Raw genomic sequence first — 22,533 nt, 5'->3', positions numbered from 1 at the left:
TTGATGCCACCAACTCTGGTGTAACCACCATGAAAACTGATCTAACATTCATCAGTCAGTTGGTGCACTCACACTCTACTACCATCAATTAGTTGGAGTAGCAAATGAGCCAACTTTCCTCTATATTTAACCAGAGAAAGAGCGGAACATTACCAAGCCATGCAGTTTAGAATCTACAGAATGATGGCTCATGTATGGCGATTACCACTAGGAGTGGTAAGATATTACTTGGCCCTTCTGTGGGCAAATCTGTAGATGGTGAGGTAGTTGTTTATGAATCTGAAGAAAGCAATCTGGTGGAGTCTTAGAAGCTGGATAGTTTTGTTAATGCTTTGAATAAGGAAAGAAATAAAGAAGAGGAAGTGGTGTTGAAAACTATCCCAAGACCACCACCTCCCTTTCCTCAACCATGTAAGAAGAAGGCTGAGAATGCAAAATTCAGCAAATTCCTAGAAATGCTCAAATAATTGGCAATAAATGTGCCTTTGGTTGAGGCACTTGAGCAAATGCCAGGATATGCGAAGTTCATGAAAGACCTTGTGACCAAGAAATGAAAGGTTAGCCATAAGATGGAGGATAACCTTCTCCATTGTGGTGCTATCTCTACAAGGTCTTAAGTACCAAAAAAGCAGATCCTAGTGGGTTAACCATTCCGTGTACTTTGGTTCCATGAAATTCAAAAAAGCACTATACGATCTACGAGCCAGTATAAACCTAATGCCACTTCTTTTGTACAAGAAACTGGTATTGGGGGATCCTACCCCAATGAATATGCGGTTGTTAATGGCAGATAGGTCTGTGAAGTGACCTGTGGGTATATTAACGATGTTTTGGTAAAGGTAGTTGGCTTTATTCTACCTGCTGATTTTGTAGTCCTCGATTACGAAGTGGATTTTGAAGTGCCTATCATTTTCAGTAGGCCACTACTTTCAACTGAGAGAGTGATAGTAGACATGGAGTGGAACCAACTAAAGTTTTGATTCAATGACAAAGAAGCATACTTCAAAATACACTCATCTATGACTCATCAAAAAGAGATGAGTATTTTCTCAATCATTGACGTATTCTATGATGATGGTAAAGGGGTATCAACAGGTTGTCATTGCAAAGTCTGAGTGGTTAAGACAACCAACTCGTACCGCGACAGTAAATTAGGCGCTATTGGGAGGCAACCCAAAATTTTTATATTCCAGTAAAGTGTTTTTTTTTTGTAGTTAGGATTTAGTAAAGAGAAGGTGAAAAATGAGGAGGTCAGCTAAAAGGTCATGATGGCATTTCTGATAAGCCGTCACAACTGTGATAAGCTATCTAAAATATCATCAAAGAGGCCAAATTTGAGGCATTTTCTGTTAAGGCTGATGAAATTAGTGATAAGCTATCACACTTGTGATAATCCGTCACAAGATGTCATCAAGAAAACCTTGAAAGCATTGTTAGACCATTTTGGGCCGAGTTCAGAAAATTCGACCTGGCCTACAGTCGAACCTCCTCATGTTCCCTCCTGTCTTATTTTCTTTCCTACCTTAGTTTATTTCTTTCTTTACTTAGTTTATTTACTTACTCCTTTCAAATAATTTTCCAAAGTTAATCAAGAAATACATCTCCCTTGTGAGTACGGGATTTGAAAGCAACATCAAGAACCTTTTCCATTCTCCTATTACCCTCTCTAAATCGTGTGAACAAGTGAAATCACCTACCAGGTATGCCCAAAATTCAACTTTTCTTTTCAAGTGGTAAGTGATAGTTGATGATAACCTAATTTCCCAAGAATCTTGAACCAAGTTCAACTTGTAAAAAAGGGCTAAAATCGGAACTAGAGTTTGCTATCCAATCCTAAAGCTTTTAAGTTCAGCTTAAAAAAATGGAATTCAAGTGAATTTTGGGAAATAATTAGACCAAAAATTAAGTTAAAATCAAATGTGGGATTCCTATAAGAGCTGACAACATTCATGATAATCTATCACAACTATGATGGATTATCAAAAATATCATCAAAGGCTACTATGAATGAAGTGAGTTCAGTTTAGAGCTGACGACATTTATGATAGGCTATCACATTTGTGATGGCTTATCAGAAATGTCGTCAGAAGTTGATAAAGTTTTGCAGGTTCTATCTAAGGCTGACGACAATTGTGATAAGCTATCACAGTTATGATGGCTTATCAAAAAATGTCATCACACCTGGAACCTGAAGCATGAATGAGCCTTCTCAAAGGATGTGAAGCTTAAATGATTAATGTGTTTGTGTTTAGGCTCTTAAAGATTGACTAATGGTTTTTATATTACTACAGAAACCCTATAATGGCACCCAAAAGAAAGAGCCCCATGCTTACAAAGAAGAAATAATACAAAAGTGTACGCTGGAAGCTCATCGATAAGGAGTCTGATTATGAAGAGAAAGAGCCTCTGCTCTGGAAGCGAAAGAAGAAGCAAAGTATAAAAGTACCCACCCTTACCACCAAAACCAATTGAGGTGGAGGATAGTGAGGACACTAAAACAACAACAGCTTTTGAGCAAGAGGCATCTAAATATTCTGAACATAAGCAGTATAAGTCTGAACATGCTGAATCTAAAGAGAAAGAACATGAAGAGCCTGAGGAGCTTGAGTCTAATGGAACAGCATATGAATCCCCTTTCACTGAACAACAAGATGATAAGGAGTCTCCAATTTAGAGAACACTTATCAAATGTAAGAACCCCAAAGTTCAAGACAAAGCAAGATGGAAAATTTCCAAGACAGAGGGCATCTTTACTACTGGGCTCTGCAGAACTGATAGAAAAGGACTAAAAGGCCGATTCAGGAAGAAAAGAGGATTATCACCAAAAGTCTGCGTAGGCATCCATAAAGTGGAATAGAAGTTCCAAGAGTACGGCTTGGGAAAAACTACTAAAGGGGAAAGCTCATTTTTCTTTCACTGGTCCAAGAGTTTTACACGAACTACCCAGCTCAGTTGGAAAACATATGTAGGTCAGGAGAAAGAGTTGCAGACTATCCCCTATTGGAGAGAGTTCAGGTAAGGGGCGTAAGGGTTGATATCTCAATCAGAACTATCAGCAGGTTCTTGTATGGCCCCAACTTCACTCCTCAAGCCACTTCACCATTAGTCTATGCTCGAATTAAGAATCAGGAAAATCAACATTTGTAATTGGCCAATATCATAGACGAAGAGGAACCAGCATGGGTGACCGACCTAAATGAGAGAATCTATAAGTCCTCTTTGACTCAAGAGGCAAAGTTTTGGTTGGGGATAGTGCATATCTGGATGATGCCCACTGATGGAGACAACATTCTGGGTGATGACCGAGCTATCCTAGTAACAAGCACGGTGTAGTAGCTTTCTCTAAATTTTAGGGAAATCATTGCTGATGAGATAAAGATTAGAATATTAAGAACCGACACTGCTTATCCTTTCCCTTGTCTTATCACAGAGTTGTGTCGAGCTGCTAATATGCCAGATATTTCAGGGGTCGATAATGACATTTCTTCTCAAAAAACTCACAACCCCATACGGTATGATGAAAATCAGCCAGGACTGAGACTTGATAAAGGTGCAGAGTTAGCAGCAGACCCTCTAGTTACAGATGTCGGTTCAGTACCTAATGTGGAAGTGCAAGATTCTGAGACTGCACAACTAACTTTTTAGCACAGGCAAGTTTAGTGCCTGAGAATAAACCCAATCCCTCAGCTCCTACAGTATCAATAGGATTTCCATTTCATTTGATCGATATCAGAAAAGTGTCCAAACAAGCTAAATGGTATAAGGCACAGCTACATGCCTTTGCCAAGCAATTTGCTCTGCAGTAGACAAGAGAATCAAGACTGCTCTTGAGCCTTTTATGACTTTGCCTTGATGGGTTGCAGGTTTGGAGAACCAATTTGATGCACGAGCAATAAAAATATCATAGGATGATCTAGATAAATTCAGAGCAGATTTAAACAAGGTAAAGGTAGATGTTGGGGTGTTGCAGCAGCACCAATTTATGGTACCGACAGATTCGGCTATGCATAAATCAAAGAAAGAAATTTCAATGCTTGACCTCACTGGAGATTCACCAAAGAAAAAGAAAAAGAAGAAGGGTGAGAAGATTGGAAAAGATAAGAGAGAAGACGCTGACAGTAAGGAAGAAAGAAGAGTGAAAAAGAAGGTAAAAAACAAGGCCAAAAAAGAGGAATTTAAGAAAGCAAGAATGGAGTTGCTAGCGGATAATAAGAGATTGGAGGCTTTGAAAGCCAGGGCTGTAGGTGCCTCATCTAGCAAACCCCCTACCACTGTAAGGCCAAAAGCACTCGATGGAGAGAAAGTAGCAGATGATACAGTAGCAGGGTCATAAACCCATGACCCTCGAGCTTAAGTTATTCCAGGTATACTCTAACCCTTAGTTTATCTTTATTTTCAATTTTAAGTTGAGGGTGTAGGGTAGGATGTTAGTGTAACAATTTTTGGTAGATAATTAGGAGTAATACAGGTACATTTTGTGACTTTTGAGCACCTCTCCATTGATCTGAGTTTATAATTGTGTGAATTGCATTCATCTATGACTGCGATGCATCTTTTTGTGGCATTAGTCTGGCAAGTTGATAATTATTGCTGAACAATTTGCATGAATCGAATAAGTAGTAATATGCGAGGTACTTGTGTGCCATGTGTGTGTGATGTCTTACTCAGCTCCTGCTGTGTGCCAAATCTAGAACTTGCCATGTTAGTCCTACCAAGGTTATAAGATAGGGGTTAGGAAAGGATCATAGGCCATGTTTGATTGTAACCCACTTTCAACCTAAATGACCTTCCCAGTATGAATAATATCCCATGATCCCTGATTTATTCCTATATGCTTGTTTCTTTCTGTGAAACCTCTCACCTTCCTATTTACCTTAAAATGAACCTGTTTTACCCTTGGTCCTCCTTAGATACTATGCACCTTAACTTAGGCAAATAGCCTAAGTTGAGGGTAGCTATTATAAGGGTACATTATGCAAAATGAGCATGAAGAGAGGTAGAAAAAGAGAAAAGAATAAAAAGTTGGGTGCGGTGAAAAAGGAATAAAAAAAGAGAAAGTTGTGTTAAAGATGATAAAAAGATAATATAATGATTGAAAAGACCGATCCATCTTGAGCATGTGTGATCAATGAAAGAGATGAAGAAAAAAAGATTGATAAGTGAAACCCTAAGAGTTTAGTGTAGTGTCAAGGAGGCATAGTCAGTCTAAAATATCCATGAATATAATACCAGCCCCTAGCCTATATTACAAGCCTAAGAAAAGCCCTAAAGTGATCATAACTGACCTACCTGAAGATTTGGGTACTGACTATAAGGGCAAGCCTATGGCATTTGACATGGAGTGTTTGGAACTTCATTCTGAGAGTGAGTCTTGTGATTGTCCCTATGTTTATCTATGTGAATTCTAATATGAGTGAAAAAGGGATTTCTTTATTGTTAGGGAACATTGGGTATGTTGTTAAGTCACTGACTTGTTCAGATAGTGTGATCTTGGTATGGCATGATTGTTATTGCTAAATTTTTGCTGTATCTTGAGCTTGTTAGTTGCATGGTTGTTTTTCAAAACATCAATAGTGAGTTTTAAATTGGCTAACCTTGGAGATGGTGAAATTGTTTTGAACTAATATGAGTAGTTAGCTGCCAAATTGTACTTTGTATTCTCTTAGTTATGTTTTGGTTTCTTGAGGACAAACAATTATTTTAAGTTGAGGGTGTTGATGTGTGAGCATATGCTAACACATTTGAGGCTTTTAACTCTAAACAATTGCAAGGTCTTGAGCAACTTTAGTTGTTTTTTATAAGTTTACTTTGATTTTGCAGTTTAAGCTGAGATGATAGAGAACCAACAATAATGGAACAAAAAAGGATAAAATTTAAAGAAATCTAAAGACAAGTGTGGCGGATGACATTTATGATAAGGCGGCATCCTGTGATAAGTTATCAGGATGGTCGTCATCAGTAGACAGAGAATTGGCCTAAAGTGGAAGTTGTAACGATATTTTATGATAAGTAGTCAAGGTTCTGATAAGTCATCAAGAATGTCATCAACCTTAAATAGGAGATATGTTTCAGCTAGAAGAGTCGACAATATTTTATGATAGGCCATCAGGATGGTGATAAGGCATCAAGGATAATGTCAGACGTAGACAGGACATGAGAATTGGAGCAGGAATATGACGATGTTCTTGATAAGTTGTCAAAATCCTGATAAGTCATCGTCATCGTCGCCAGTCTTAGACAGCAAGAGCCAAAAGTGAAGAGGAGCTGACGACATCCGTGATAAGTTGTAACCTTGATGTCGTCGTCTATTCCGAGGAAAAGCTGTAACCTTGATTTTGTTTCCATAATTAGGGTAAACTATTTAAAACTTTGTTTTAGGGTTTTCTGGGGACATTCCAAACATTATTCGACACTTTGAGTTTTGACAACATACTTTGATATTTTCTCTCTCTAATCCTAGACTTTAATAACACCACTATTTCAAGATATTATTTTCAATATTTTTGGAATTTTCCTTTTTGATCTAATCTACTATTCACATATTATTATTCATCTCTATAAGTTTATCTTTCAAATCATAAATTCAATTATGTGTTTCGTTCATTGCATCATAAGTGGCTAAACTCCCTTAACCTGGATTATGGGATCTAGGGTTAGGTCTTGATGAGGTACTAAGTATTCAAGATTCAATAGGTGGTAGGATATCTTGATAATTCTGAAGTTTTAATTAACGTCTGTTGGTTGCAAATAGTAGACACACCTACTTTGATTTGCTTGAGAAAGAAATCAAATATAGTAGGAAGTGAATTATCAACAGGGACTTGGAAATACTTCATTTAATAATCATTAACCTGAGGTAAAAGCTGGGCAGTAAATAGAAATTCCCTAAGTCCGAGAGGATTAGAAGGTTAAACTCTTAAGTAGTTCAAGAGACATTTAAGCATAATATTGATAAAGATAGCTTGTTATCCTACTCACCGTGAGAATCTTGAACAACTTTTAGCATCTGTCATGTACCGGAAGCCCTAGTGAGCATAATTTTTGTTATTTCATAAACTCTTGATTTACAAACACTAAAAGTAATGTGACAAACAACAACTTGTTAAACCTAAACCCCCCATTTCAGGAAACATTAAACTATCAGTGGATTAAATCGCAAACAACTTAAGTTCCCACCATATTTCCTATGGGATTCGATCCCAACCTAGTTGAATTTTATATTGACAATGATCGCTTACACCTATTTAAGAGTGTAATTTGAGCGTTATCAATCACTGGTCAGTGGTCATTAACATCTTGTCAGTTGCACTCACTATTATTTTTCTTTCAATTCCTAAAATATTCTTCTTTCCTCTTTTAATCCAATTTCATGCCAATATTTTAACATTTGGACTTGCCACTAGTCTCCCAAAAGTAACTCGATTACTAGTCTCTTTTGATCTGGTACTAGATGTTTGCCTTTCTTGTTTTTGATAATGTCGAATGTATTTATGTTTCCTAGAAGAAATTCAAAATATGAGGACGGGAAAGTACTAGTAGCATATTTTACCTAAGTTACTGAAATGGATGCTTTAAATTTCTTGGTTACCGTATCTCGTCTTGTTTCTTAATGGTATTTGGAATGGTTTAATGATATTGAATTAAGTGTTCGGAGTTTGAGCAGAAAAATCTTGGATATCAGACTATCTTTTCACTTGCAAGCTTTGGAGTTGCACTAGGCCCGAACTAGGATTCTAAATTAGTTATGTATTTTTCAGTGGTTCCAGAATATTTATCACTATATATACTTTTTAGCCTGTATGATTCGAAACATTAATTTACTTATGGTACATTCATATGGCTCAAAGGTTATGTTACTGTCATTATTTTATAGTCTCTAGAGGCCATGAACTGTCCTAGGCTTTTTCTAATATTTCTGGTATGTGGTCATTATCAGTTAAGACTAAAATTCATTTGTATTTGTTTCTTTATAGATTGGTGCAAACAATGGACTACTCTATCATAGTGTTTAATAGGCCCCAACTGGACATAGTCTACGGTTATTACAATTCCCGTCAATGCTACGAAGGGGCTTGCCAAAGCGAAAAATTTGAGGAATAAATTTGGCGGTGTTATAAGTCAAGTAAATCCCCCACCCCCGCCTAAAAAAAAAATTCTACTTTCCCCCATTGATCTTGTAATATGATGATTTGGGGCCAGGGTAGGGGTGGAGTAAATTTCATGGATGATCATTTAATTTTGTGTTCATTATTTGAAAGTCATTATTCGTTGTTGGTTACACAAAAGTCATTTAACTTTGTTTCATTTTTTACAAAAATAAATTGGACTAAATTTGAAAAAAAAACTCTACCTTAAATGTGCGAGAAAATAACAAAAACACTCCTTATGTTTGAGGATAAATTAAAAATTATCCATAAAATATAATATTATCAGTTTTGATCCACTATTTTGCTAAAAATGAGCCTATTTATTTTTTATATATTTGACAAACTCCATCTACTCAATTTCATGAAATTGAAATAAAGTAAAGCCAAAAGAAAAACTTGAATTCTATTTATCATAAATGTAAAAGTAATTATATTTACATTTACTTACCCTTTACTAATATATTATTTTGCTTAGTTAATTTATAGACACCTCTTCTTTACTTTTGTTAAATATATTTGTTTATACTATCAATATATTATTAAGTAAATAAATATGATTTTCAAATTATTTTGTAATTGTTTTTATGAATATTACTATCAATCATTGACTATGAGACCTAAACTGTAACATTTTTTAAAAAATAGAGTCATCAAAAGAAAGCAAAAAATAAAATAAAGTCACTTATTAGGAAATAAATAGAACTTCAAAAATTTTGGACGGGAGATTTTCTGGAGAGGCCGGGGATGGATCTAAAAGATTGGTTGAAAGTTGAAAATGATGATATGATGAAAATTTTAAAAAATTATATAAGTATTTTATTTCTTGATATTTTAATTATTTTATAAAAAAAGTTATTTCTACTAATCTTAATATTCCTTTCTAACAACAACAAAGAGGGAGAATTAAACACTTACTCTTTATTTTTATTTTATTTTAATTAACAGTAATAACGAATGAAATAACTAAAAAGACTAAAACTAGTAAAAAATGTTCGTTTTATATTTATTTTTATTTTTATTATTTAACAATATTAACGAATGAAATTACTAAAAAGAGATATTTTAATTATTTTATTAAAAAATTATTTCAACTAATCTTAATATTCTTGTTTAATAACAAAAAAACCAAACTTTCATGAGCGGCATGCTTTCTCTCTCGGCGCACGTTAACTAACTTGCGCTGGCCATAGGGAAGAGAGCACACTTGACATCTTAGAATGCACTAGAGTCAGATGATGGTTAAATAAGAGCAATATCAATGAGGAAAGCAAAGCAAGAATGGGAAGGTAGTCGAGATTGAGAATGATCTATAGCTGGAGACGAAATTCAATGGAAAAATCCCTGGTCCTTCATCACCCCACCAAATTCCACAATCACATGCTTTGAATTAGTGGGAGCAGCTAATTCAAGCGACTACCAGCTCAGCAGCAAGAAATCAAACAAATAGTGGGTGTAAATCCTAGGAAGATCAAGTTGAAGAAGAGAGTGTGAATCCACTTATGAAGGGTCCAATTTGGGAAAACTTCCACATTACTAAAATCACCAACGCTGAATTTAAATTGGAGCATGTAGAACCGGAAATGCATGGTAAGTCTCATGTAATTGAAATAGAAATAGAAGATATCAGCTCTGAAGTTGCTTATTGGAGATCTGTAGTAGTTTGTTATGTTTTGGAAGCCCATCCACCATTTGAAGTTATGAAAGGATTCATCCAAAGACTCTGGTCTGATTTTGGAATTAATAAAATTGCAATGTTAAACAATAGGATCATTATAGTACGGTTTGATATAGAAGCTAGGAAGCAGGAGGTGTTACAAGGTAGTATATACCATTTTGATAACAAACCTTTCATCGTGAAGGCATGGAGTCCAAAAATAGAATTCACAAGAGATGAGCTACACCACTGTATTAATTTGTATTATGCTTGCCGATCTTGATTATAAATATTGGAGTCCTAAAGGTTTGAGTAAGATCGGAAGCTTGGTTGGGAAACCTTTAATGGTAGACCACAATACTGAGAGGAAAATTGGTTTGAATTTTGCTAGAGTACTAGTTGAAGTGGGAAGGGACACAATACAACCTGATATGATACTATTCAGAACTGAGTATGGTACATTAGTAGAACAAAAGATGAACTACGAGTGAAAGCCAACACTATGTAAAGTGTATGATAAGTATGGTCATTCAATTGATAAGTTTAGTAAGAATAAAAAGAAGTCGATGAAGGCAAGAGAAAGGTAGAAGCAGTAGACCAACAAGGTAAAGAAGATGCTTCAACCTCCAATCACTAAATCTCCTCAAGAAAGTCCAGTGAAGGTGAATCAGCAAGATGCTCAACAGATGCAAAAAAAATTGAAGGAACATGGAGGTATTTTTGTCCAAAATGTGGACACTAAGACAACTTCAACAAACAAACAAAGGACTAAGTCATAAGATACAACTGTTTGGACTACTCCTAAATGAACATGGAAAGGTCAAGCAAAACAGCAGCAATAAGTAGAGCATTCCAATACTTTTCAGATACTACATAGGTTGAAAAATCTTAGTAAAGGTAATAGTAATGCTAGTACAAGTTTGGGTGGATTGCCTATTCCCATACTTGGGAATGGATAGTTGTCTTTGTTGGAATGTTAGAGGGCTCAATGGCCCTAATAAGCAAAAGAAAGTAAAGTTCCTTCGCAATAATGAAAATGTGGGGCTAGTAGGATTACTAGAGACAAAGATAAAAGTTAATAACATTATCAGGTATCTCAAAAGATATTTGGAGGATGGTACTTTGTCACAAATATTGGCTCGCACTAGGATGGGAGAATTTGGATAACTTAGAGATCAAACTATTCTAATGTAAGTGTCGTAGAAATAACTGCACAACTGATAATATGTACAGTAAAGAAAATCCTTATGCATACAACATTCATTGTGAGTATGGTTAATGCTTATAATACTAGAGAGGGAAGACGAGAATTATTAAATGATCTCATAACTTTTAGCTTGAATTATCAGTCACCTTGAGTAATCATAGGTGATTTTAACTCAGTTCTTAATATGGATGACAGAATTGGGTGGAACCCAGTGTCCTGGACAGAAATAGAGAATTTTCATTAATATATGAATGCTTGTGGGTTCATGGAAATGCCTTTTCAAGGACAAAAATACACTTGGAATGATAAAAGTGGGGGTCAGAGAATTTTCTCAAAAATCTACAGGGTCTATATTAATAATAAGTGGTTGATAACTATGCCTACTAGGTTAGTTAAATTTTTGCCTAAGAATATCAGTGATCATTGTCCCATTAAGCTGTCATTATCTACGTGGGGGCTAACAACAAGGAAGTCATTTCAATAGTACAATGTTTGATCAAATCATTCTCTATTTAAGGTGAAGGTTAAAGAAGTGTAGAAGACTCATGTAGAGAATTGTAAGATGAAGCAAGTTACCAGCAAATTAAAACTATGAAAAAAAAGGTTGAAGGAGTTGAACTCTTAAACTTTTAGTAGTATTGTTACAGAGGCTCAAAACAATAGGGAACTTACGTTGCAGGCTCAAAATTACTTCAATAGAGACCAAAAATATACTCTACCAAGTAGATGAATTGGAGAAGTATAAGAAATTCAGGCTATCATCATATAATGTAGAGATGGTCCTCCAACAGAGGAGTAAGTCTAGCTGGAAAAAACTTTAAAATGATAACAATAAATAATTTTTTCTATTAAAAAACATAGAAACCTACTACAAGCAACATAACAACTGAGAAATGAAGTTAGTTAGTGGTAATATGATCTAGAGGTGATAGCAACCATCACTGTTGATTACTATAAGGTGTTATTTGGTAACAAGGTCATGGTCAGACTACAATTTTTTAATAGATTTCTAAAGAATGGTTCATGTCATAATTTAGATCAGCAAGTTGAACTTATTAAACCATACACAAGGATGTAAAAGTTTTATGTTCCAAATTGACAATAATAAAAGCCTTTGCCCAGATGGTTATGGGAGTGGCTTCTTTAAGATTACCTGGTAGATAAGAGGAACTGATGTCACAGATGTTATACTTGAATTTTTCAGTAATAGAAAGTTGTTAAGGAAGATTAATACCACTAATATTGCTCTAATTCCGATGGTTACAACTCCTAAATTTGCCATTTAATTTAGGCCCATATCTTGTTGCAATGTGCTCTATAAGTGTATTTAAAAAATGATATGTTCTAGACTGAGGAATATTATTAGTGGAATAGTGGCAGCTAACCAAACTGCTTTTATGATAGCTGGATCTATGATACATAACATACTGGTGTGTAATGACTTGTTAAGATATTATGGGAGAAATACCATATCAAGATGTTTGTTGAAAAAAGACCATAGAAAGACTTAAGACATAGTAAGTTGGGAATTTATGGGGAAAGCACTAAGAGGTTATGGTTTTCTTGAAAGTTTTACTCAGATAGTCATGTTTTATGTTTCATATCCTTACTTTACTGTCAAAGTTAATGACGTAGGTCACAGATTCTTTGCAAGGATGAGAGGACTTCGGCTAGGGGATCCCATGTCTCCTTTGATATTTGTTTTGATAATGGAGTAACTCACTAGAATATTGAAGTGTATGAGTCAGCTTTCTGAGTTTTAGTATCATCCCATGTGTCAACAATTTAACCTAACTCACTTGATATTTGTAGACGACCTGATGGTCTTCTGTAAAGGTGATATTAATTCAGTCACTAAATTTATAAAAGCACTATCCCACTTAAGCTTAGTCACAGGTCTTAAGGCAAATACTAAAAAATTTAACATCTTCTTAGCTGGTATGGATGATAATACCAACGAGAAACTTCTTGCCTTGACATGTTTTTCTAAGGACAATTCACAAGTAGGTACCTTGGACTTCCCTTATTATCAAAGAAGTGAAAAAAGGTGGAATGCTAACAGTTGATAGATAAGATTACACATAGAATTAGCTCTGGTTATGCCAAAGTATTGTCTTATGCAGGTAGACTTCTAGTGGTGAATGCAATCCTATTTTTAATACATAATTTTTGGGGTTATGTCTTTATTCTTCCCCAAAGTGTGCTCAAAGAGTTTGATAGAATGTGCAGGGACTATGTATGGGGGTGATGATGAGAAGTGAAAAATACCATTGGTAGCATAGAAAAAGATTTATTGGCCAAAGAAGGCAAGAGGTTTAAATGTGAAGTATTGTAGAAGCTGGAATATTGCCTCAGTAGGCAAACTATTGTGGCAATTATCAGAAAGCAAGGCTCATTATGGGTCAGTTGGGTACATGCATTGTATATAAGGAATGGTGATTCAATTTGTTCTCACAACCCTCCAGCAGATTGTAGTTGGTATTAGAAGAAAATCAATGCACTTAAGGTAGACATGGCTCAATAGTATACACAAGACAGATACACATTGACATACTTCGGTCATTATTCAATAACTGCTAGTTACATGGTGTTTTTGGGTATTCAGACCACGCTAAGAATTGCTTGTCTTGTTTGGACTTTTGTGGCTTGGCAAAGACATAGAATGATCACATGGCTAGATATGCATGGTAGATTAATAACAAAGGCAAGACTGATGTATCTACATATACATGTGGACCATACTGAGTGTTGTTTATGTGATAGTAAATGAATTAAAACATCTCTGCACTTATTTTCACAATGTGAGTGGATAGATAGGTTGAGGATTGATCTGCAATCATAGGTAGGCATCCAGTTCCATAAAAGAGAGGTAAGATAGGTACTGAAAGCAATCAAAAGGAAGCACCAGAAACAATTTTATAAAAAAGTGGTTACAGCTTTATGGAGTGTTTTCATCTATCATGAATAGAGGGCAAGAAATTGGAAAATCCATAGAGGCGTTACTATTAGAAGTGATACAGTTCTAGCACAGATTAAATCAGAATTTATAAAGAGAGTAGGGTTGTTTAGGGATGCCAAAAAGGCTCATAGTTGTTATAGTTTGATTTAGCATTTTTTCTTGTAACTAGTCTGATTTAGTTGGAGGCCTAAAGAAATAGCAGCCTTCTTACAAAGGGCTATGGATTCTAGGTTCTCTATAGGTGTATTGACTTGCTTGTTAATGGTATTTATATTTTACCAAAAAAAAAACTAAAAAGACTAAAACTAGTAAAACATGTTTGTAAAATTTATCAAGTAAAATAGTATTAATAGGAAAAAATAAGTTTAAGTATGTATTTTTGCATTAGTGATAAATACGTTAATGAAATGTTACAAAGAAATCAAAATAACCAACGTAAATGAGGGCTTTGGGCTGTTGGTGACAAAAGAGTTTTAAAATGAGGTGTAGGTGATACAAGTCTTAATTATTAGGTGGAGGTGACAATTACTTTATTATGGATTAAGAAAGTTTAAGAAGTTTAAAAATAACCCATAAGTTTTTAAATTTATACTTTGATCCAAATGTTAGTTAATATAATAGAAAATGGAGGGGAAAAGGCATGTTTTTCTCTCTTCTCATCCGTTGTTGTTTTCTCTCTCTTCACGATTATTGTTGTTCATTGTTGTTGCTGCTGCTTTATTCATCATCTTTTGCTTCATTATCATCATCTTCTACTACATTATCATCTTCATGTTCTTCTTGTCGACCATTATTGTTGTTGTTACCGCTACTGTTGCTATTTTACCAACTTCTTAGATCAAATTTTATTTCGAACATCACCACTTTTCACTTTGACATTACTTCATATGAACCTTGGTAAGTTAAATTATTATTTTTAGTCGAATTTGTCATCTGGGTTGCAAAGTTAGTGCTGTTTTTTCCAACAATAGATAGAAGTCGATCATGAATCCAACATAAGTGCCCATAATTTAAACAAATCACTCATCCAGTGCATCAGATAAGTAATCTGTTGCAACAAAAGATATATCTGTTGCAACAGACTAGTTATGTGTTGCATCAAACTGATTATTTGTTGCATCAGACTTATTATCTGTTGCATCAAACTAATTATCTGTTACATCATATTGATTAATTCTTTTGGAACAATACAAATCAGCTCCTTCCATAAATCCAATAGATAACCAATATTTTTTGCTATTACTATTGGATTTAAAATTATTTCTTACGTCCAATCATCGACATATTTGTTGAGAATATAATAGACAGAATGAAAATTAAAGACTCCCTCCGTCTCAAATTACTTGTCCCAAATTTCCTAATTTGATTTCTCATTTTACTTGTCCTTTTTTATTAATCAAGAAGAGATTAAAAAAATTCCATGTTTTACCCTTTGTATTAATCACTTTTTTCTCAAATTAAAATGTAAACATCATTTAATATGGGTATTATGGTAAAATAGGCATGTTATTAATTATTTTTCTTAATCAATGTGCCATCTCAATTTTAGACGAGTAGGGTAATTTGAGACAGTGGGAGTTATCTGTTGAAACAGACTAGTTATCTGTTGCAACATAGTCTGTTTCAACATATGAGTAATCTATTTGGAACAACCTAAATCAACCCCTAACATAAACCCAATAGATAAATCTTAAATCTTGCTATTTCTACTAGAATCAAAATTACTCCTTACATCCAATTATCGATATGTTTGTTGAGAATATAATTGACAAAATGAAAAATTAAATATGAATTAAAACGGTTAAAGTTGATCAAGCATAATTCTTTTATTAAACTAAAACAAATAAAAATACATATACAGACTTAGAAAGAAAGAAGAAACAAAATAATATTATTATTATTAATAGACTCTTCATCATTATTATTAATATCGTCAGCTGGATCTTCGATGGGCAGCAGCAGTACCCTTTTTATCCTATGGATCTCCTGCAATATCCTTATTCTGACAGCGGCCAACTCCCACTGTATATCATGTACCTGCCTCTGTAGTTCTCGTATGTCGTCTCATAAAATAGCGACATCCCACACTAGATCGCCCATATCTAGAACACACATAAATTGATAAAAAATGCGAAAACAAAAGTAAAGAAAAGAATCCGAAAGTAATACAACATCTATTTACACCAAAAGCAAGAAAAAAAACCTTACCAGAGACAGGAAAAAACAATCAAGTTCTTGAAGAGAAAGTAGTTTAAGGTGTAATTTGAAATACAAGAGCAAGAAATAAATAGATATGTTTATTAGAATAAACAAGTAAAGACGGACCTATTTATAGAGGATTGAATTTGAACAAGTTAGGCAAAAAGGAGCGACTGTTCACCTCCATTTATCAATACTGGTAACTTTTTGATTGCTTTGGAAAGTTGTTACATGATAAAATTCTTTTTAGTAACCTTTTTTGAGTTGTGGCAACAGATTATATATTTGTTGCATCAGATAACCCATTTGTGACAACAGATATAAAATTTATTACAATAAATGTATGATCCGTTGCAACAGATAATATATCTATTGCAACATATATCTTTTTAATAATCATCATATCTTTATCTTTAATACAAATTTGGTGACTTTTTTATTATATAAATTAAAAAAATAGATTTAAAAACAAAAAAGTGTGACTGTTCACCTCCATTTATTAATACTGGTGGCTTTTTAATTACTGTAGAAAGTTGTGACTTGATAAGTTCTTTTTAGTAACCATTTTTTGAGTTGCAACAGATATACCATTTATTACAATAAATCTACAATCTGTTGCATCAGATAATATATCTATTGCACATATAAGCTATCTTTTTTAATGATCAGCATATCTTTAATCCAAACTTGGTAAATTTTATTATATAAATTAAAAAAATAGATTCAAAAACAAATATGTCAAAGAGTCACGATCAGTTATTAAAATTAAATAATTGTTCTGTTAAAGTTATAAATTATGTTTATCATTTATTTTCTTATTATTTATTTATGAATTGTTCTTCATATTAAATAATTGGAAAGTCATGTCATGTCTTTTCACCCTCTCAATAACAATAACTCTCTTTTATTAATAACTATCTGTTGCAATATATGATTGATTTGTCGCATCAGATTAACCTCTATCGACATGTTGAGAATAAGGAATAAGCAAGAATGATAATTAAATACTAAATAAGAATTAAAAATTCAAAGTCGACCACCAAACATAGATTTTTGAATCACTTGATTTGATCTGATATACAAAAGAGGAAAATACATACATATGCTAAAAGAAAAAAAAAACATAACGTAATTATTATTACTATTATTATTATTATTATTATTATATTATTAGTATTGTCAACAGAACAATTTTTATCCGGCAGCAGTAGGGCCCTCCTCAGCCTTGCTCTGAAGTCGGCCAAATCCCTCTAGTGTTTATCAAACTGCCATTGAAGTTCCTGGAAGGACTCGATATGAATCTTTTTCTGCAAATCTGGATCATCCATATTTGTAAGTGTAGTGGAATGAACGAGTAAGGAGAGACCTATTTATAAATGATTGAATTAGAAGGGGTTAGTCAAACAAAAAGCCACGATTGTTCATATACCTTAATTAAATAAAACTGGTGACTTTTCGAATATGTAAATTAAAAAATCGATCTAAATACAACATTTTATCTTTTTATTGTATTTTGGAAAGAAAATAAAATTGCTTTAAAATAAATCTAACAGTTGGGTAATCTATTGAAAAATATATTCCATCTGTCAGATAACTTACAACATATTGACAATCTGTTGCAACAGATGGATATATTAGTTTGCTTTTCCAACAAATGTGGTGTCTGTTGCAACTTGCTAGTCATCTTTTTATTCAATTTAAGCCATAGATGGGCTAGGAAGAATAAGGTGTGTGTAGATGGATCCACTATCATATGTGTGTGAGTTAAGAAGTATTGCTGATAAGGTCACCGGGACAACACACACAAAGTACAATATTTTTGTGAATGCAGTTTTTAACCCATTAGGCACTGATCATTCAAACAAGATCCTGCATTGTACAGTTCAGTTTAATGGGTTCAAATTGATAAGGATGAGGGCCTCATGAAGATGGTGCAGATACCCTATTAAGAATTACTGACGGTTGGTTCTTGCATTTATGCATGTCAAGTTTTGAGAAAGGATCAGTATTTGGTGTCATTACAGAGAACCAATAGCGATTGGACTTAACTTTAACTGTACATTGGACTCTGGGAATATCTTTGAAGCCTCGCACTGCATCAAATAAGAATGGAAATCCAATAGAAATTCCCCTGACCTAAATTTATCTGGAAGGGTTGATCGAGAAGATAATTATACTCTAGAAGGAGATGAAGGAGAATGCCTATGAGGGAAAGGGGAGTTGATGAAAGACAATATCATCTGGGAGCTAATTAAAGATGATACATAGGGTAGAAAGTAACTTCTAACGAATCTGGCCAATGGAATTGTCTTAAAACATGAGAAATCTAAATCAAGTGCAAATATGAAAGTGTATCTAGTAGGGAAACTTCATTTTTTGTTTCTCTGAAAGAAAAATAATGCATATGGACACTTTGCTAGGGAGCTGCGACTAGGTAGCGTGGTCGGGATTATCACCTAGATAAAAAATAACAGAAGATGAAGAAAGCATACTTGAGGGCATCGAGGGTTGAAATGATGTACAGTAAGTATAGAAAACTTCCGCCAATAGCAACTGCAGTTAAAGTAAGGAATCTAAGCAAAGGCAGCAATTTTTGAATTTTACATTGCATCCCATGCCTTCTTATTTGTGGTTCCGATTGGGTCCACTACTATTGACCTGATCGAAATCGACCTATTCGGAACCACAAACGTGATTGAAAGACAAATCGAGTATCATCACTTTGATAGCAATATGGTTATAATTGATTGTGTTTTATAATCTTAGCATGATTTCAACATTTCTTGGAGAAGATCAGAGACTTGCTCTAGTTTGTGAATTTTGATAATTTTCAACCTTGCCTCCAGCTTGCTGATTCTGTATTCAAGCTGGTCATTGTCATCTTCAAAGTTGGTATAAAGTTCCTAATCTCTTTTGAGCTCAATCAAGAACACTACCTTCAAAGTTGTGGCATTAAAGAAGGCCTTCAAAACACTTTCTTCAGAAGCCTTAAAGGATACATAGAGGGTCGTTTGTTTATTTTAGGTCAAAATGTGTTTATGCACACTGAAGATGGCATCCCAATAGTTGAACAACACACTTTGATCGAGCGTTGTTCAATGCAGCTTTCTCAACCAATTTGATAAATTAATAAGCAAGGAGTTTTGTAGCGTGTGATATAAACCGACTCTATCAAGCCTATCAAACGCTACGTAACTCCTGGCTCATTACCCTATCGAAAGAATTTGACAGAGTTAGTGCATAAATCAAATGAGCTAAATGTCTCAGCCTTTCTATTGATCTCTTATCTCCAATTATATATGATAAGATATCTACTATGCAAAAGTCTACACCATCGCCAGAAACGCTTGCCAGGGCATAATTCTTCAGATGGCATCATCAATAATCTCTCAATATCAAGTGATATTGAGAGATTCGTAGTCATTCCTTCTCAAGACGTTCGCTACGACAAGAATTTCTGTTGATAATAAGATATCTGGCATGTGAAAGTCTACACCGTCGCGAAAATTCTAGCTAGAGAGAAAGTCTTCAGAAGACATTATTAGTAATTTCTCAACATCAAGGAAGTTTTGTACGAAAGTCTTCAGAAGACAATCAAAAATAATAAAGTTTTAAGCAATGACAATACATAATTTCAGCATCAACAAGCTTACCAGATTCACTCCTCATACAAAAGAAAAGGAAAAAATATTTTTATTTGCATTCGTATGTTATTTATTTAACAAACCAAACAAAGATGAATAAAATCTAGCATTTAATTCACCTTTTTTTGGTTTTTTAAATAAATAACATACAAATGCAAATTAAAATATTTTTGCCTTTTCTTTTGTACGAGGAATAAATCTGGTGAGGTTGTTGATGATAATCAGCATGTATGCATTGCTGATAACTTCCTTATTTTTTAATGTCTTATGAATACTTTCGTAAAATAATTCGTTGATATTGAGAGATTATTAATAATGCCTTCTGAAGACTTTTGCTCCGCGAAGAATTTCTGCTGACGATGTAGACTTTTGCATAGTGAATATTTTGTCATCAGTAGAAATTCTTTCCGTAGCAAAAATCTTGAGAAGGTATGACTAGGAATCTCTCAACATCACTTGATATTGAGAGATTACTGATGATGCCATCTGAAGAGTTGCACCCTGGCAAGCATTTCTGGCGACGGTGTAGACTTTTACATAGTAGATATTTTGTCATCTATAATTGGAGAAGAGCGATAAGCAAAAATGCTGAGAGATTTGGCTCATTTAATTTGTGCACTAGCTCTGTCAAATTTTTTTGATAGAGTAATGAGCGAGAAGTTACGTAACAATTGATAGGCTTGGTAGAGTTGGTATAGATCACACGCTATGTAACTCTTTGCTTATTAATTTATCAAATTGGTTGAGCAAGCTGCATTGAGAAACACTCGATGAAAGTATGTTGTTCAACTGCTAGGACCACATTTTTAGTGTGCCTCAACACATTTTGACCTAAAACAAACACAACGACCCTCTGTGTATCCTTTAAGGATTCAGAAAAAAGTGTTCTGAAGGCCTTCTAAAATGCCACAACATTAAAGGTGGTATTCCTGATTGAGCTCACAAGAAATTGGTAAATCTTGACCAATTTCAAAGATAGCAATGACCAGCTTGAATACATAATCAACAAGCTGGAGGCAAGCTTGAAAATTATCGAAATTCACAAACTAGAGCAAGTTTCTGATCTTCCCCAAGAACTGTTGAAAGCATGCTAAGGCTATAAGACACAATCAATTATAACCATATTGTTATCGAAGAGATGATACTCAATTTACCTTTCAATCACGTTTGTAGTTTCGATCAGGTCAACAATAGTGGACCTAATCAGAACCACAAACAAGAACGCATGGGATGCAATTTAAAATTTAGAAATTGTCGGCTTCGCTTAGACTCCTTACTTTAACTGTAGTTGTTGATGGTGGAATTTTTCTAGACTTACTGTACAACATTTCAACCCTTGATGCCCTCAAGGTGCCTTTCTTGGTCTTCTGCTATTTTCTATCTAGGTGATAATCCCGACCATGCTACCTAGTCGCAACTCCCTAATAAAGTGACCATCTGCATTAGTTTTCTTTCAGAGAGACAATAGACGGATATTTCATTACCGGATACACTTTCATATTTGCACTTGATACATATTTCTCATGTTTTAAGATAATTTCATCGGCCAAATTCACTAGAAGTTACTTTCTACACTATGTATCCTCTTTAATTAGCTCTCAAATGATATAGTCTTTCATCAACAACCCATTTTCCCTCGAAGGCATTCTCCTACTGCACCTACTGGCGTATAATCATTACCCCAAGCAACCCAACCATATAAATTTGGGCTAGGGTAATAACTATATTTGTTTTCCATTTTTTTAGATACAGTGCTAGGCTTTAAAGGCCTTCTCAGAGTCTAATGCACCTTAAAAGTTAGTGCAATCGCTATTAAATCTCTTTTCAATGACACCAAAACTAGATCCCTTCACAATGCTTGAAAAATAAACATAAGCAATAACCAACATTAAATCTTAACAGGGTATCAAAACCATATTCATGGCCCCTCAGCCGTATCAATTCAGACCTACCAAACTTAACTGTAAAATTATAGATATCTTGTTTGAATTATCTATTACTAATCGGTAAAAATAGCATTCACAAAACCAGCATACTCTATGTGTGTTTTTACGATAACATTATCAATAATACATACATCCTACATATGAAGTGGTTCCATCTACATAAAACTTATTCCTCCGAACCTATCTCTACTACAGCTTCTTATAATGGTCGGACAAAATTTAATCAACTGTCTGTTCCTTATATCTACAAAGAAGAGGAAAAAAATTGATGTTACAGAAAGAATATTGTTCATCTGGTCAACAGATGTAGAGTCTGTTGCATTAGATGTGGAGTCCGTTGCAATAGATGTGGATTCTGTTACAACAGATTTGGAGACTGTTGGAATACATCAAACCAGCCTTGTTGGTGGTTTGATTTATTCCAACAGTTTCTCCGTCTATTGCAACATCAGCATCAACATAAACTACAAAGAAACAACAAATTAAAAACATCAACAACAAAGAAACAACAATATTTGTTCCAACATCATCAACAATAAAAAGCAACATCCTTTGTTCCAACACCATCAACAACACAACACCATAACTTCCGACAACGCCAAACCCACCAACATCATCATAACAACATAAACAATAAATAAACAAACAAAATACATACAAAAAGAATGACACTTCCAACAAGGCTTTTAAACTTCTCCCAACAAAATACTTTTTTCGCATATTGTAATAAAAATTCTTGGTTTGTTTATTCAACACTAAAAAGTTCCTTTAAATTTT

At 34.2% G+C, this 22,533-nt stretch overlaps 1 pseudogene; it reads left to right on the top strand.

Annotated features, from left to right (window-relative positions):
• Positions 1-4,003: 4,003 nt before the first annotated feature.
• LOC107844254 overlaps positions 4,004-22,533 on the top strand; it is a 70,815-nt pseudogene continuing 52,285 nt past the window's right edge.

The sequence above is a fragment of the Capsicum annuum genome, chromosome 10 (genome assembly GCF_002878395.1).
Source record: "Capsicum annuum cultivar UCD-10X-F1 chromosome 10, UCD10Xv1.1, whole genome shotgun sequence".
Taxonomy (NCBI): Eukaryota; Viridiplantae; Streptophyta; class Magnoliopsida; order Solanales; family Solanaceae; genus Capsicum; species Capsicum annuum.
Note: the sequence above shows the minus strand (reverse complement) of the source record. Positions and strands in the feature narration are given on the sequence as shown.